This window comes from Myxocyprinus asiaticus, chromosome 35, assembly GCF_019703515.2.
Source record: "Myxocyprinus asiaticus isolate MX2 ecotype Aquarium Trade chromosome 35, UBuf_Myxa_2, whole genome shotgun sequence".
Classification (NCBI taxonomy): domain Eukaryota; kingdom Metazoa; phylum Chordata; class Actinopteri; order Cypriniformes; family Catostomidae; genus Myxocyprinus; species Myxocyprinus asiaticus.
In genome coordinates this window covers 8856816-8872399 of record NC_059378.1, presented here as the reverse complement: position 1 = coordinate 8872399, position 15584 = coordinate 8856816, and the positions used below count along the sequence as shown (strand labels likewise).

Below are 15584 nucleotides of genomic sequence, written 5' to 3'. Positions count from 1 at the left end.
ACTGAAGCAACCGCAGATCATAACACTGCCTCCAGAGGCTTGTACAGTGGGCACTATGCATGACGGGTGCATCGCTTCATGCACTTCCCTTCTTACCCTGACATACTCATTGCATTGGAGTAGGGTAAATCTGGACTCATCAGACCACATGATCTTTTTCCATTGCTCCACAGTCCAATCTCTATGCTCCCTAGCAAATTGAAGTAGTTTTTTCAATTAGCCTCACTAACAAGTTGCTTTCTTGGTTAGTCCCAATCCTGTAAGTTTTTGTCGCATTGTGCATGTGGAAATATTCTTACTTTCACTATTAAACTTAACCAAGCGTTTTAGTGATCTCCGATCACGATCATTCAAGATTTATTTCTGACCACATTTCTTCCGCAAAGCTGATGGTTCACCACTATATTTTTAATAATATAGTTTTAATAATGCGTTGGACAGTTCTTAACCCAATTCCAATGATTTCAGCAATCTCCTTAGTTGTTTTCTTTGCTTGATGCAGGCCAATAATTTGCCCCTTCTTCTTTTCCACGACCACGGGATACATCTTCCGACATGGTTGTTTAAGAAATGAGAAGGTAAACACTGCATCAGTTAGAGTTAAAATAATTGTTGCCAGCTGAAACGTATTAATCACTGCAATAATGATCCAATCATAAGCTCTTAAGTCTCTGCTTATTTAAATCCAAACGATGACTTTATTTATTTATTTATTTTTTTTTTTTTTTGGCCAGGCAGTGTATATTGTGAAATTACAGTGAAAAGCTGAATTGAAAAATGTGCATTACAATATACAAGAATATCTTGTTATTTGGTATGAGAATGTTCCAAAGAGCATCCTGTGTGCTCTATGGAAGCAAGGAAATCTGACCTTACAAAGGAATGAACATGGTCAGTGTCACAAATTTGATAACATTTGATTAGTGACCTATAAATAGTGCAGAAACTTTAAAGAATATTCCAGGTTCAATACAAGTTAAGCTCAATTGACAGCATTTGTGTCAATATGATGATATGACACAAAATTAATAAACATATAATTTAGCCACAAGACAACCAGTGGAAATGTTTAATTCCAGGTTCAATAAAAGTTAAGCTCAATCGACAGTATTTGTGACTTAATATTGATTACCACAAAAAATAATTTCGACTCATCCATCCTTTTCTTTAAAAAAAAGCAAAAATCGAGGTTACAGTGAGCAGAGGTGGGTAGTAAAATGCTACATTTACTCTGTTACATTTACTTGAGCAACTTTTTGGAAAAAATTTACTTTTATGAGTATGCTTTATGGTGGGTACCTTTCACTCTTAAGTAAATTTCTGATTAAAAAATTTTTACTTTTACTTTGTTACAATGGGTAGCGTTCCTGTCATTACATTACTGGTTTTAATGTAAGAAATGTTAACCATTCAAAAATGTATTGAGATTTTTGAATAGGACCACAGCGGAACTTCACAGCTGCATGCTGTCACTCGAGTCGTGTTCAACACTACAGCAGCAAGCACACAAAACAAACATTTCTTCACTCCACACAATGCCTTAATTTTACGCCAAGACAAGGATATATTTCAAGATTAAAGTTGCTTATCTGTGTCATGGTGATACTCATTTATTTTCAGCATGAATCTGTAACCGTGGGCTCTTATGACCTCAGTTTCTAAGTTTACATTTATATATCAGCGCTGCAACATATCAGTGCCTACTGTATAACATCCGCGTTAAGTGCAAATGTTTTGCCCTGCCTGTCATGATTGTGAGCATTTCTGCACATGCAGGGTTGCCGTGTGCACTGCGTTTGACAGATGCGGGCAGCTTTGTCTTATGGACAACAAGCTTCCAAACACAGAGATAAGGTGCAATTTACCCTCAGTGTACAAAACTAATTATCTAAATTCTTTCGACACTGAAAATGCTGGAACTACACTGAACTAAATTCACGCAGAACATAAAAAGCTGTGAAATAATGACAGAAGGCATGAATAAAGTATGATCTTGCTTCAGTGTATAATTAAACATTAAATATAATTTGGGTCTGTGTGACATTGTTCACGTTTTTCACTGTAATAATTGCTAGAAAACGGTTTCCAAACTTTTCTTCTAAATGACAGATTCGTCCAAATCTGAGAAGCATCCTTAAAGTGATATTTTAATTAATATTATATCATCATTTCCCCACCCTCATGTTCTTCCAACCCCATGAAACTTTCTGTATTTTGTGGAACCCAAAATATGTTAGACAGAATCAGGGGAGGACTGGCCATAGGGAAAACCAGGACTTTTCCCGGTGGACCGGCCACGAAACGGGGCTGAACGGGTGGCGATAAGCTGAAACGGGCCGCGACTGGCTGAAGAGGGCTGCAAAACGCCTCAGTCACCATTCCCTTTAAAATATGGAGGGGCAAAAAACATACAGTGAAAGTAAATGATGATTAAGGTTAGCATTCTGTCTAACATCTCCTTATAGCAATAATTTTTTTTTTTAATTCTCGCATCATTTACTCACCCTCATACCATCCCAGATGTGCTTTTTTTCTTCTGCTGAACACAAAGATTTTTAGAAGAATATCTCAGCTCTGTTAGTTTATACTAGAATGCAAGTGAATGCATACCAAAACTTTTAATCTCATAAAGCACATAAAGGCAGCATTAAAGGAATTCAAATGACACTGGTTCAGTCTATGTCTTCAGAAGGGATATGATAAGTGTGGGTGAGAAACAGATCAATATTTAAATCCTTTTTTACTAATAAATCTCCACTTTCACATTCTTCTTCTTGTGTTTTTGGTGATTAAATTATTTGTGCATATCGCCACCTTCTGGGCAGGCAGGAAAAAAAGGACTTTATATATTATAAAATTATATATTTTTATCTGTTTCTCACCCATACCTATCATAATGCTTCTGAAAATCAGAAAATTTTATTAATTACTTTTATGCTGCCTCTGTGTGCTTTTTGGAGCTTCAAAGTTCTGGTCACCATTCACTTGCATTGTATGGACCAACAGAGCTGAGATATTTTTCTAAAAATCTTCATTTGTGTTCTGCAGAAGAAAGAAAGTCATAAATATCTGGGATGGCATGAGGGTGAGAAAATGAGAGCATTTTAATTTTTTGGTGAACTAACCCTTTAATTTGATGCATGGATGAAAGAAGTCATGGGTTTGGAACAACATGGTGGTGAATGATAACAATTTCCATTATTAACAATAATATTAATAGTATTATTATTATTAATCATTCTGTAATGCATGTTAAATGTGTATCATGTACTGGAATATAGGAGTGTAAACAAGTAACTAGTTACTCTCTACTTGAGTATTCTTTTTATTGGATAATTTCTTACTCTTACTCGAGTAATTTGTAACATTATTACTTTTACTTCTACTTGAGTAATTATTTTTTATTAAGTAATTATACTTTACTTGAGTAAAGTTTTTGGCTACTCTACCCACCTCTGACAGTGAGGCACTTAAAATGCTCACTGTTTCAAAAGTATAGCCACAAGACATTAACATACCTGTTAACATGATTTTAATGTGATAAAGTCGCTTACTAACCTTTCCTGTGTAAAGTTCTAGCCAATTTTACAACTTCGTTTTCATAACGATGTAATATCAACAAATCCTAAAACCCTAGATTGACTGTAAAAATTGAATTGAAACAACTTAACAGCTCAAATAATACATGAGTTTTAAAAGATGAATTAATGTAAGTGCTTTTATAAAATTGTAAGCTTCACATTTCTGTCTTTAAACCCTCCAAAAATTTAGCCCTATTCACTTCCATTGTAAGTGCCCTGCTGTAACCTCGATTTTTTCCTTTTTTTTTAAAGTAAAGGACGGACAAGTCGAAATTATTTTTCGTGGTAATCAACTAGGGTTGCAACGGTATGAGATTTTCATGGTATGATAACCGCCTCAGAAAATATCACGGTATATGATATTACATAATTATTATTATTATTATTATCAGTTACAATGACCCTTAAAGGAATGAAAAAAGAAGGGTTTTTTTGGTTGAACAAACGCTTTATTGTAAATGAAACTTGAAATCTTTTTTTTATTATTATTATTTTTATGGAAGTATGTGTTAAAAAAGTCTCCCTTTTGAAAATAAATAGAATAAATAAGAAAGCTAACAGAATTATAATAATAAACCAAAATATAAACATGATATAAAAATAGCATGTAGCTATAACATGTTATATAACTAAAGCACGTTAGTGTACATGTTAGCATAGCATGTTAAATTAACTACTAAATGAAAAATAACATCAGCTGTGTGAGCTTTTAAAATAATGCCCTATGATTAATAACATATACTGTAGGTGTGCAACAGCACAGCCAGACTGCTCCTGTCTGTACCTTTAACTCACACACACACTCACTTATGTCATTTTTTGCAAACTGGACGTCCGTCCTTAAGGACAATCCCCTGTTCATTTTTGGGATATCCAAAGTAATCCCACGCTGCTGATTTTAAGTAATTTTTCTGTGGGGGATGGAGATTGGTCATATCAGCATCGCTTCTCTCTGACATTTTCTCCGCCGCATGTGTGTGTGTGGCGCAAGTGAAACAGGTATACCACTGCAACCCTATAGTCAACATTATGCCACAAATTCTGTCAATTGAGCTTAACTTGTACTGAACCTGGAATATTCCATTAACATGATTTACTGGCATTTACCAGATTACTGGATTCAACGGCGTTATGTTGTCATGGCAAAAAATATATATATATTGTTTATAACTTTACACAGATAAGGTTAGTAAGGGATTTATCACACTAAAATCATGTTAAAATACTACTGCTTATTTCAACATTTTAATTTTAAAAACAGGGTTCCCACACTCATGGACAACCTGAAAATATCAGGACATTTTATAATCAGGATTTCCAGGCCTGGAAAAGTCACAGAAATTGGTTAAATCTTAAAAAGTCATGGAAATCTCTATATTAAATGTACATTTTTCTGGTTATTCTCTGCGCTAAAATATTTCATTGGCTAAAAATGTGCCCTTTTTGAGTGTAATCTCTATTAAATAATTTCTAAAAACTGCACAATTTATTGAAAGGTTATGGAAAAATCATGGAAATTCATTAGTCAAAAAGTGTGGGATCCCTGTAAAAATCCCAGATTTTCAATGTGGTCTCCCACTTTTGAACCTCACTATGTTTTATTTTCTTTTAGTATTTTTTAAATATTCACAACAACTAGTAAGATCAACATACAAAAATTCGAACCTATTTTAGTACATTTTGTAACTGTTTAATTGAAAAATTGTGGCATTATATCTGGCAATGTGCCATAAATTGCCTATTTGTCTTTTGCATGTGTTTTTTAACATGTCCACTTCTGTCCATGTTGTATCTTCTGTCCAGACATTTCTTTCAGTCTTCTGCTGCTTGTATTTGTGGTGTGTGGCTTTGCCCTGCTGGGTGTCATCAGCGTCACTACCTGGAAGCTGTGCTGGGTGCCCTGGCGCAGCAAAGCTCTTTCTTCCAGTGCCACCACCCTTGCTCCCACCCACTCAGAGAGAGACCAACTCAGAGAAGGTCACGGTGACACTACCCATCCCTCAGAGACATCATGGCAGCAGACAAGCTGAAAGATCCTGGGAACTTTCTTGAGGCGGCAGTGAAGATTAGTCATACGTCACCAGATATCCCTGCAGACGTGCAACTGTCCATGAAGGATCATTTGCTGAGACGCACACGTATCTCACGGCAGACCACTGAACCGGCCTCCTCTAACAGGTCAGTGTTCTGGAAGAATTTTTTTTTTTGTCTGAAGACATTTAGGCCAACAAGGTTTACTGTAAATACACAGAGCCAGTAAAAGGTTAGTTCCAGTCATTCCTAATCATGTTAATGCTTTAAATTTTGTAAATGTCAGACGGAATTAGACCTGAAGGAGGTCTCTGGCATTGAATGGCTGTAAGGAAGGTCAGATGGTAGCAACCTACTGCTGTAGAGCTAGCTACATTTAAACTTGTTCAGCATTGTTAAGCTGAGTAAAAATATATTTTGCAAGAATTTTATGGGAACCCTACAACATAACCAGAACTACATTTTGTCAAGCTTTTAACTAAACCACCAATTTGCATTAGATCACAGGTTGTTATTAAAATGTAGATTAGCACCTGGTTTACCTTTTGTGATAGAACCAATGCCTGATATCAGGATGATTCAGCTGCCAAATTGTCTCAATGTTGCCAGGCACAGTTCCTTCAAGAAGCACCTTCCAAGACAGATGCACCATGTCACCAGTCTGGACCGCGGAAGTGAATTTTTGGATGTGGAGGACCATCCCACCTGCACCGCTGCCTCTCTTGGACGCATCCAACCGGAACTCTACAAACAGAGCACAATGGAGGCAGAGGAGTCGTCCAAGAATGGCACAGAAAAAACATGTGGCAAGATCAGCTTCTCCCTCAAGTATGATTATGAGGGGGAGCTTCTCCTTGTTACCATCCTCAAGGCTTTCGACCTACCTGCAAAAGATTTGTGCGGCAGCTCAGATCCTTACGTCAAGATCTATCTGCTGCCTGACCGTAAGCGTAAATTCCAGACCCGTGTGCACCGCAAGACACTCAATCCCACATTTGATGAGACCTTCCAGTTCTCGGTCCCGTATGAGGAGCTGGGGTCTAGAAAGCTCCACTTGAGTGTGTTTGACTTTGACCGCTTCTCACGGCATGATATGATTGGGGAGGTTATACTGGATAACCTTTTTGAAATTTCGGATCTCTCGCAAGAGACATCCATCTGGAAAGACATTCAATACGCCACCAGCGTAAGACAATTCATCCTTTTTATTACTTGTGAGTGAGTGAAAACCCCACTGGTGATTTGTCACATTAATGTGACCCTTATGATTGTGCAATGTATATTAGCAATTAAAAACATTTTAGAGAACAATAAACTTACCACTCTTAATGTTATTGCCTTGGCAAGTAGAAGACAATTCTGAGTCTGCAATTTTAACTCTCAACTTTGAATCAAAAGAAGTTACTTTTTTTTCTCAACCCTTTAAGCCTGCAGAGAAAAACTACAGTCTTGACCAACACAAAATAGGTATCGTTTTAAAGTTTAGAAGCTGTACTTTACAATGCATTTAAGCATTATGACCAAAACTGAACAAGTGCTTTGAAATTTGCAGACAAATCAGAAGTGTTCCGTTTTGATGATTTATAAATAATTTTGGGACCCACTTTATATTAGGTGGCCTTAACTACTATGTACTTAACCATTTGATACAATGTACTTATTATGTACATACATGTTGTTGCACTGTAATTACATTTAAAGTACCTGCATTTAATTACATTTGTAGTTACACGGTTTACTTTACCCCTAACCCAACCCTTACCCCAAATCCTAACTCTAATCCCTTATCCTAACCCTACCCTTACTCCTAAACCTACACATACCTCAACCTCAGTAGCAGCAAATGTGGATATTTTGCAGAACAACATGTAGTTACACTGTAAATACAAAGTCTTGTATGTATTTAATGTTAGTACATAGTAGTTAAGGCCACCTAATATAAAGTGTAACCTAATTTTGCACTGTATATATTATCGTAAATGGTAAAAACATCCAACTGATCAAATAGCCATGTGACATATGTCATTGGAAAGCTCTCAAAGAGGAGAATACAACCAGCCTATTTGTTTTACTCACAGACAAAAATATAGTGAGTAATAGCTAAGTACATGTCTTTGACATACAGGTAAACAGGTGTTGCTTATAAGCCGCTTTTTTGCTTATAACTTCATGAAAAATAAACAGAACATAAAATATCACATATAATTCCAGTTAAAACGAGCCTGCACACAATGTAATCGGATAGATCATTTGATAATCCATATGAAGCACAATGTACACACAACACATAATGTGCTATCTGGCTAAAACACATAGCTTTCCTGGATCAGATGACTTAATTGGAAATTATGTAGTATGTTGTACAGCATCATGGAATGCTAAACCGATCGTATTAGAATTTAGATAGCTGCAACCAGAGGGGGAAGTCATCCAAATATGGGCAGAGAGGATCATTCACCCTAATTACAAATGGCCAAAAGGAGATGGCGCCAAGTACATGACACAGACTCAATGATGGCTCAGATGACACAGAATGGAACTAAAAGGGCTCTTGTTACTCATTCCTGCATGCTTTGGCAATAGAGTATACCTTTAGTCATTTTTGTATTTGCATGTGTAATAAGTTCTTATGTACAATTATTATGTTTTATTTGTTTGGAGAGGCTTTTTTACACTTGGAGATGTTTTTGAACACTAGGATAAATTATTTTTGTAATGCTATAACCTTTGATTGCTTTGTCGTATCAACACAGTTGACATGATTGGGAACAAAATAAAAGCAGTATTTTGGAGCTACCTTATTTACACCCTGAGATATATAATGTCAAATCAGAAAAATAAGAAATGTTGATTTTTGGCTCAGGTTTTTTTGTAATTTTTTAGCAGTTCCTCAGGCTGAGAGTCATATAATTTATCATAATCTATATCATTAAAAAAATTTAAAGTCTTCTTTAAAATGATACCAAACATTTGACCCCTTTTAGTTTTTTTTATAGAGTTATAAGCCTTTATTTTATGCATGCCAATGAAACAGGAAAGCTTTAAAAACACCTTCAGAGCTTAAAGGGTTCAAAAAGATTTATTTCAAATTTGTGTAGATCTTCCTTGGTATGCAGCCTTTCAAAGATACTTTTTGTCCAAAGCAGAATTTTGTTGGTACCTGATTAAGACTATAAATCTATATAATATACATGTATTTAGGGAAAGTAATGCTCAGAGCCCCATGAAGTTCAACAAGAAGGCTAGACTCTTTATCATCAAGCTTTTCCAAGGAGCTTTTACATCATGTTAATATGTTGCACATCCTTTTCTGGGATTACAGTATGAAGTAGCATTAAGACTTAGAGTTCAAGTTAGTAAATGTTAGTGAGTTTGTATTTTCAGTTCCCGTTTTATATCTCTTCTAGTCCGTGACAGAAACTGGCATAGAAGATTTAGGCAGTCACCTAAGTCACTTTAAGGCAGCAATGTTATCTAGGGCACTACTCTCAGATGTGCACTCCAATTCTCTATTGCTCATTCGCAACAGTTTGGGGATTGTGCATACTCTTTGTTCCACCCGCCAAACTCATTGAAAATGAACTGTAATCTAACGGGTAACTTTTTCCAAGCAGCTTTCCAAAGCTTCCAAGCAACTCGTGTCTGGTCTCGTCTAGGGCACCATGTGAGACCACCACTGCTTATTGTTACACTTTGACAGAGGTTGCTCTAACATTACAGCTTCTAACAGTTTTCATAGTTCAAAAAGAGCAATCTTATTATGGTCACTTTAGCGTTAAAGGCATAGCTCTTCCAAAAAATAAAATTCTGTCATCATTTACTCACTCTCATATTGTTCTAAAAACAGTTTCACTTTTCACTTTTTTCCATACAATGAAAAATGAATGGTGACTGAGGCTAACATTCTGCCTAACATTTCATGTTATGGTCCACGTCATCTGGAAACATATACAGGTTTGGAACAACACAAGGGTGAGTGAATTTTGATAACAGAATTTTAAATTTTGGGTGGACTTGCCCTTTAAGTAAGTCCATAATCAAATTCCTGTAACTGGTATGGAAAGGTTTGGAATCCAGCCAATAGATTTGAATTATTAACATAATGGTAAAATTTCCCGGACTGCACTGATAACCTGTGAGTAAAACAATGGATGTCTAATGCTAATAATATCATGGACACATCAGCCGTACCAACTGCCGTTCAATGAATCTGTCTTACTCAATGACTCGTGAAATTGCCCAGTTGTCTTACAGGTAATCATACTCTCATCTCACTACAGAAGTGTGTTCGGTCATGACTTTTAACCGTGCTGAGATAAGGTATATGAACACAGATGATTAATTATACTAGATGCTATTGAGCTGTCAACAGTGTAAATATCTCAAAATCTAATGGGTTAAATGTGGGAGAATTAAATAAGACGTGTTTGTGCACATAAGTCTTCCATCATGTCAATTTATTGATCCCTCTGTCTCAGGGGTTTTGGAGTTGGCTATGGACATCATCAAATGATCTCCAGATCGAATGCTTATTGCCTTAGAATGCAGAGCCTAAGTAGCACAATATGGACACGTATACACTCCATAGATTTGGGAGTGACAACCGGAATTAAAGGAATAGTTTAACAAAAAATGAAAATTCTGTCATCATTTACTCACACTCATGACGTTCCAATCCTGTATGATGTTCTGTCTTATGCGGAACACAAAAGGAGATGTTTTAATTATTATTACAATGGCAGCTGTAGTGAGTCACTCTAAAGCTTAAAAAGGACCCAAAGGTATCATAAAAGTAGTCCATGCAAGTCGTGCGTCATATTCCAAGTCTTCGGAAGCAAAACAATAGATTTTGGTGAGAAACAAGCAAATATTTAGGTAATTTTTAGATTAAAATCTTGACGTACATTGTGTGTTCATGAGTGCTTACGAGAGAATGTTACGAAGTTTACGCGAGAACTTGTGTTGTTTTTTAGCAAAGATCATTTTTGGGTGAAGTATTCCTTTAAATGTAGCAGTTAATTCCCTAATTAATTTAAATTTGTTCATTTTAAAAAATATAGTTATGTCAAATTCAGCAGTTTTTAATATATTTTCCACAGAACACCCTAGCACCCCCTTGAGGCCCCCTGGGGGTCCATGGATCCCAGTTTGAAATCCTCTGCCCTAAATTGTTGTTTTATGTGTGTTTGGAATACAGGAGTCACTATCGAACTCGCATTTTGGAATCTTGAGGCTGTAATCAAGAAACATGGATGCCAACAGTATAACCCATTTGGTGTTATCTACTTTTGGCCAAGAATATATTATAGGAGACGTCATGTTTCATTTATGGTTGTTAAATAAATTTTGTTAGTAAATATTTTAAGTGAAACCATGTTAATGGTATGTGTGTGTATCTATTTGACTTTGCAGGAGAGTGTGGATTTGGGAGAGGTAATGTTTTCTCTCTGCTACTTGCCAACTGCAGGGAGACTTACACTTACTGTCATTAAATGCCGGAACCTCAAAGCCATGGATATTACTGGTTATTCAGGTATGCTTTCCTTTTTGAGTGTCTTTACTTACTTGCATTAGCCTGCTTGGCTCCATCTGCCTGTTTATCCACCTTGACAGTCACATTTTTCATTGTCAACAAAAGAATTACAAGTCTTTTTTTTTTACTTAGAGCAGAAAAGACAAAGAAAAAAAGAGCTTGAGAAATTTGTTACACCTCTCTGCTTTGTTACAGATCCGTACGTGAAGGTGTCACTGGTTTGTGATGGAAGACGCTTGAAAAAGAAGAAAACTTCCATAAAAAAGAACACTTTGAACCCAACATATAATGAGGCGATAATTTTTGACATACCTCCAGAGAATATGGATCAAGTCAACTTGCACATATCAGTCATGGACTATGATCTGTGCGTAATATTCAATATCAGATAGTTTTCTGTGATTTCAACCATTTTTTTTTTTATTTTTTTTTATATTGAATTCAACATTTTTCTTTTGCTTCTTTTTGTTTTCTTAAATTCTCCTTATGGGTAGAGTGGGACATAATGAAATCATTGGAGTCTGTCGGGTAGGGTGCCATGCTGAAGGTTTGGGCAGAGACCACTGGAATGAGATGCTCGCTTACCCTCGGAAACCCATCGCTCACTGGCATCCACTCGTTGAGCCCAAGAAGTCTGAAAAGGAGGTGACTATCAAGTCTTACAGGGATAGTTCTCCCAAGAATGAAAATTCTGTCATCATTCACTCACCCTCATGTTGTTTAAAATCTATCTGACTTAGTACTTTCTTCCTCAGAACACAAATGGAAATTTTAGGCATGTTAGTCACTAATTATATGATTAAAAAGTTGCAATGAAAGTAAATGGTGACTGAGGCTAATGTTCTGCCTAACATCTCCTTTTGTGTTCCATGAAATAAAATAAAAAAAGACATGCAGGTTTGGAACAACACAAGGGTGAGTAAATGATGACAGAATTCTCTTTAAAGGTTTCCAAGGTGGAAAAATACATATTCAGTTCATTTGCATAATAGAGTGAGAGTCATTGAATAAAATATTTTCATCTCTCCCTCTCTTTCAGTGGAAGAATCGCACTACAAGCTTTGACAGTCAGGGGTCTTGTCCATCTCCTAGACTCCCCTCCAGTCCATAAGGGAGGGCGAGCCTCTCCCTACATCTTCACAAAAGCCAAGGACCTCCCAGGAAGTGATGGTGTGATTTAATTATGTCCTTAGACAACATGTGACACAACTTATGTCTGTGTGGACGTATCACGGAACAGGAAGAAAGAGGATGCAGTCCAAACTCTTCGTGCTTACAGTGCAACTGAGCCTAGCCAAGTTTTAGCCCCTTTTTTGTGTTTGGATTTAAGTGTTGCTTCCATGCGTTGGGTAAATCCACAACCCACAGAGGGCCCTATTTTAAGAGCGCTAAGCGCAGTGCTATGCCATAAGTCATACATGCAAAGTCAATGAGCATCGGCGGGAAGTTTTGGTATTTTTGTGCAAGCATGCGCTAATTCAAGGCGCAAGTGGGTTTGGCAAAATCGCACGCTCAAAGCGCAAATGGGCTGGGTCAAGTGCAATTTAATTCTGAGGTTCTTCTCCAGCAACGTCTGCGTTCTATTATATAGTCCATTCCTTGTCAAGCACCAGCGATATAAACAAAGTCAGCACATTCATAAGAAGTTGGTAGTGTAAATGGACTGTATGCAATGAATTAGAAGAATAGAAATATGGACTTACGTTCTTTTGTGCATTAAATGCGTCCCTGTTTAATGTCAGGCATATTTCTATTAGAGGTCGACCGATGGTGGATTTTGCAGATACCGATACCTAAGGTGGTGGGAAAGGTCGATAACTGATCAATTGGCTGATAGTTTTTTACATTTTTACATTTTCTTATTCTTTCTTTACTTTGATGGGCACGGACATAGAGGCTGCAAGAATCCAAAATAAATAAAATCCCAGATGCTGTTTATTGTTCAACCAAAATCCCATTAATAACCTGACAAAATGAAGATTTGTTGAATAACGTGGGACTTTTGAGTATAAACAAGCTGAAACACACAGAGGACTCTTATTTTGAAATGAAAAATTGATGTAAGATCTATCGACAACTATCGGCATAGATTTTTGCCAATAACCGATAGTTCCAAAAAGCAACTATCAGAGCCGATTATTCTGTAAAACCGATATATCGGTCTACCTCTAATTTCTATGACAGTGACATGCTCCTTTTATACCCATGGAAATGGGGTTCTAGTCAGAATCTGTATTTACCCTTTATTAAATTATAGAGAATGTAAGTATTTTTAATATTTGTCATCTATTGAAAAACAAATAATGGCTATAGTATTAAAAGTGATTGTATCAGAACGCACTTCACCTCTACCAGTCGATTTTGATTTTGACAAATTAAATTAATTTATTGAAACATGAAAAAAAAATACAGATATTTCTAAATTAAATTTACACTTCAAACGAAACGAAAATATAGTCAAAATAGCGGTGGAAAAAATCATACCAAATCCAGACATTTTACTCTCTCCAACTTCTTCCACCAGCCCCTTTTGCAGTGACTTAAAAATCATTCTACAACAACAGGTGGAAAAATATCAATACAAATTAGATCTTATATATAAATGTAAATATGAACATAATAATAATTGAAAAATAAACTATGACCTAAAGATTGTTTAACACAAATGTCAAAAAATATTTGTTTAATAAAAAGGCTAAAACAGTGATTGTCATGGACATAATTTAATGTTCCACTATATTTTTATAGTTTGGACATTAACTTTATTACCACCTGCAGGTGGAATCTCCAAACTGCAAATCCAGGAATTGAGTTTAGACTTTACACTGAAAACAGATGTCCTTTTGAAATGTCTTAGTGCAATTATCTATTTCTCAAGAAATTAGCTAATTGTGCTTTGCGGCACTTAATTTACATACAATACACCTCCAGTTTGCGCGCATTCACCCGCAGATAGCGCAAACACTCCCACCCATGCCCACTTGCGCTTTGCGCTGGCATGAAAATTGCGCTTAGAATTATCGTTCTCACTTAAATTGGAGAAGACTTAATGCACAGTCATCGCGCATAGTGCTGCGCTTTGTGCACTCACGAAAATAGCACCCAGAGGTTTTAACACTGCAAGGAGACTGAAGACTGTATAATCGGTAGATGTATAATATATTTTCATTGACATTATAATAGTATGAAGATACATTTTATTATATTTTAGCCATAACTTCCTTCTAGTTCTTTTTTGTCTTCTTTGAATATAAAATACATGTGTTAAGAGATTTTATCAAAGCAAAATAAGAGGAAAGAATTTTAACAAAGATATGTGAATTCATCATTATGTTCATCCTATTGAGATATATTAGAAGAACTGTTGTATATTGGTTACAGAGCAGAGATATTCCATTGATCTTCCTTTTGTTTGTGAAGTACTGAATGTGTTCTGCCACCAAAAATGCCAAGAGCCATTTACAGTATATCCTGTCTACAAATATCTCTTCATCACTGTAAAAATTGTAGAGGTTTTACTTGGATTTACATTTTTGACAAACTTTTTGAGTTGCTGATTGTTGTGAATCTATTTCAATTTGCTATCATTTTCTCAATCCAGTTCAGTTAATAAAACACAGCCATGCACAGCTTTATCCTTCATGATCCATAATATACAACTCTGTAAAATTCTCATCATTTCACCATGCAGTAATTGTAGCTTCCAAAGTAAAATCATAATGAATACCAAGGTTTGTGTTGAAAGCATGACAGAACTAAAGGATTCAGAAACTTCTTGGTGTACTAACAAGACTTGAAATAATTTAATGTAAAATAAAATAAATTAATGTTATCCTTTACCGTTTTACAAAGAACATTTTTGTATTTTACATCAACTGTGACAAATCTTTGTTGTTCTGTATTTTTCCTGTAACCTTTAAGGTGTTTTCTCCTCAAATAACATGACGTATTTTGTTGGTTTGGCCTGGCTGGAACCCATTGTAACAATAATTTCTTTGATTATTGTTTCTGTATGAAAAGACTGATTGAAGAGTAACTTTCCACTTTTATATCGATAAAGCGTATTTGTAATGTACAGTTATTGTTTCAGAACTTCCCCTTGTACTTGAAAGGTGTGATTAAAGTTCTTGCCTCTACTGTATCTGCTGTTTTGTTTTTTGGAAATTTTTGTTGTTCCCATTCTTCCATGTTAATTGTTTGTTATGGTAATGTGTAAGCTTTTTAACATTGCATGGCCATGTCTTTATGTAGTGTTATAAACCTCGCCTGCTTAGCTAACAGATTTAGTCAAAAGTGTTAATTTCATTGAACAGAAAACAAAGCACTTAAAACACAATAATAACCACATATCAATGCGGTATTGTTCACAAATGAGAGATAAGAATTGAACTTTAAATTAATGTTGAAAAAAAATCATTTATTAACCACACATTTCATGT

At 35.8% G+C, this 15584-nt stretch overlaps 1 pseudogene; it reads left to right on the top strand.

Annotated features, from left to right (window-relative positions):
- Nucleotides 1–15405, top strand: part of LOC127425849 (synaptotagmin-6-like) — a 33514-nt pseudogene extending 18109 nt beyond the window's left edge.
- Nucleotides 15406–15584: the final 179 nt, after the last annotated feature.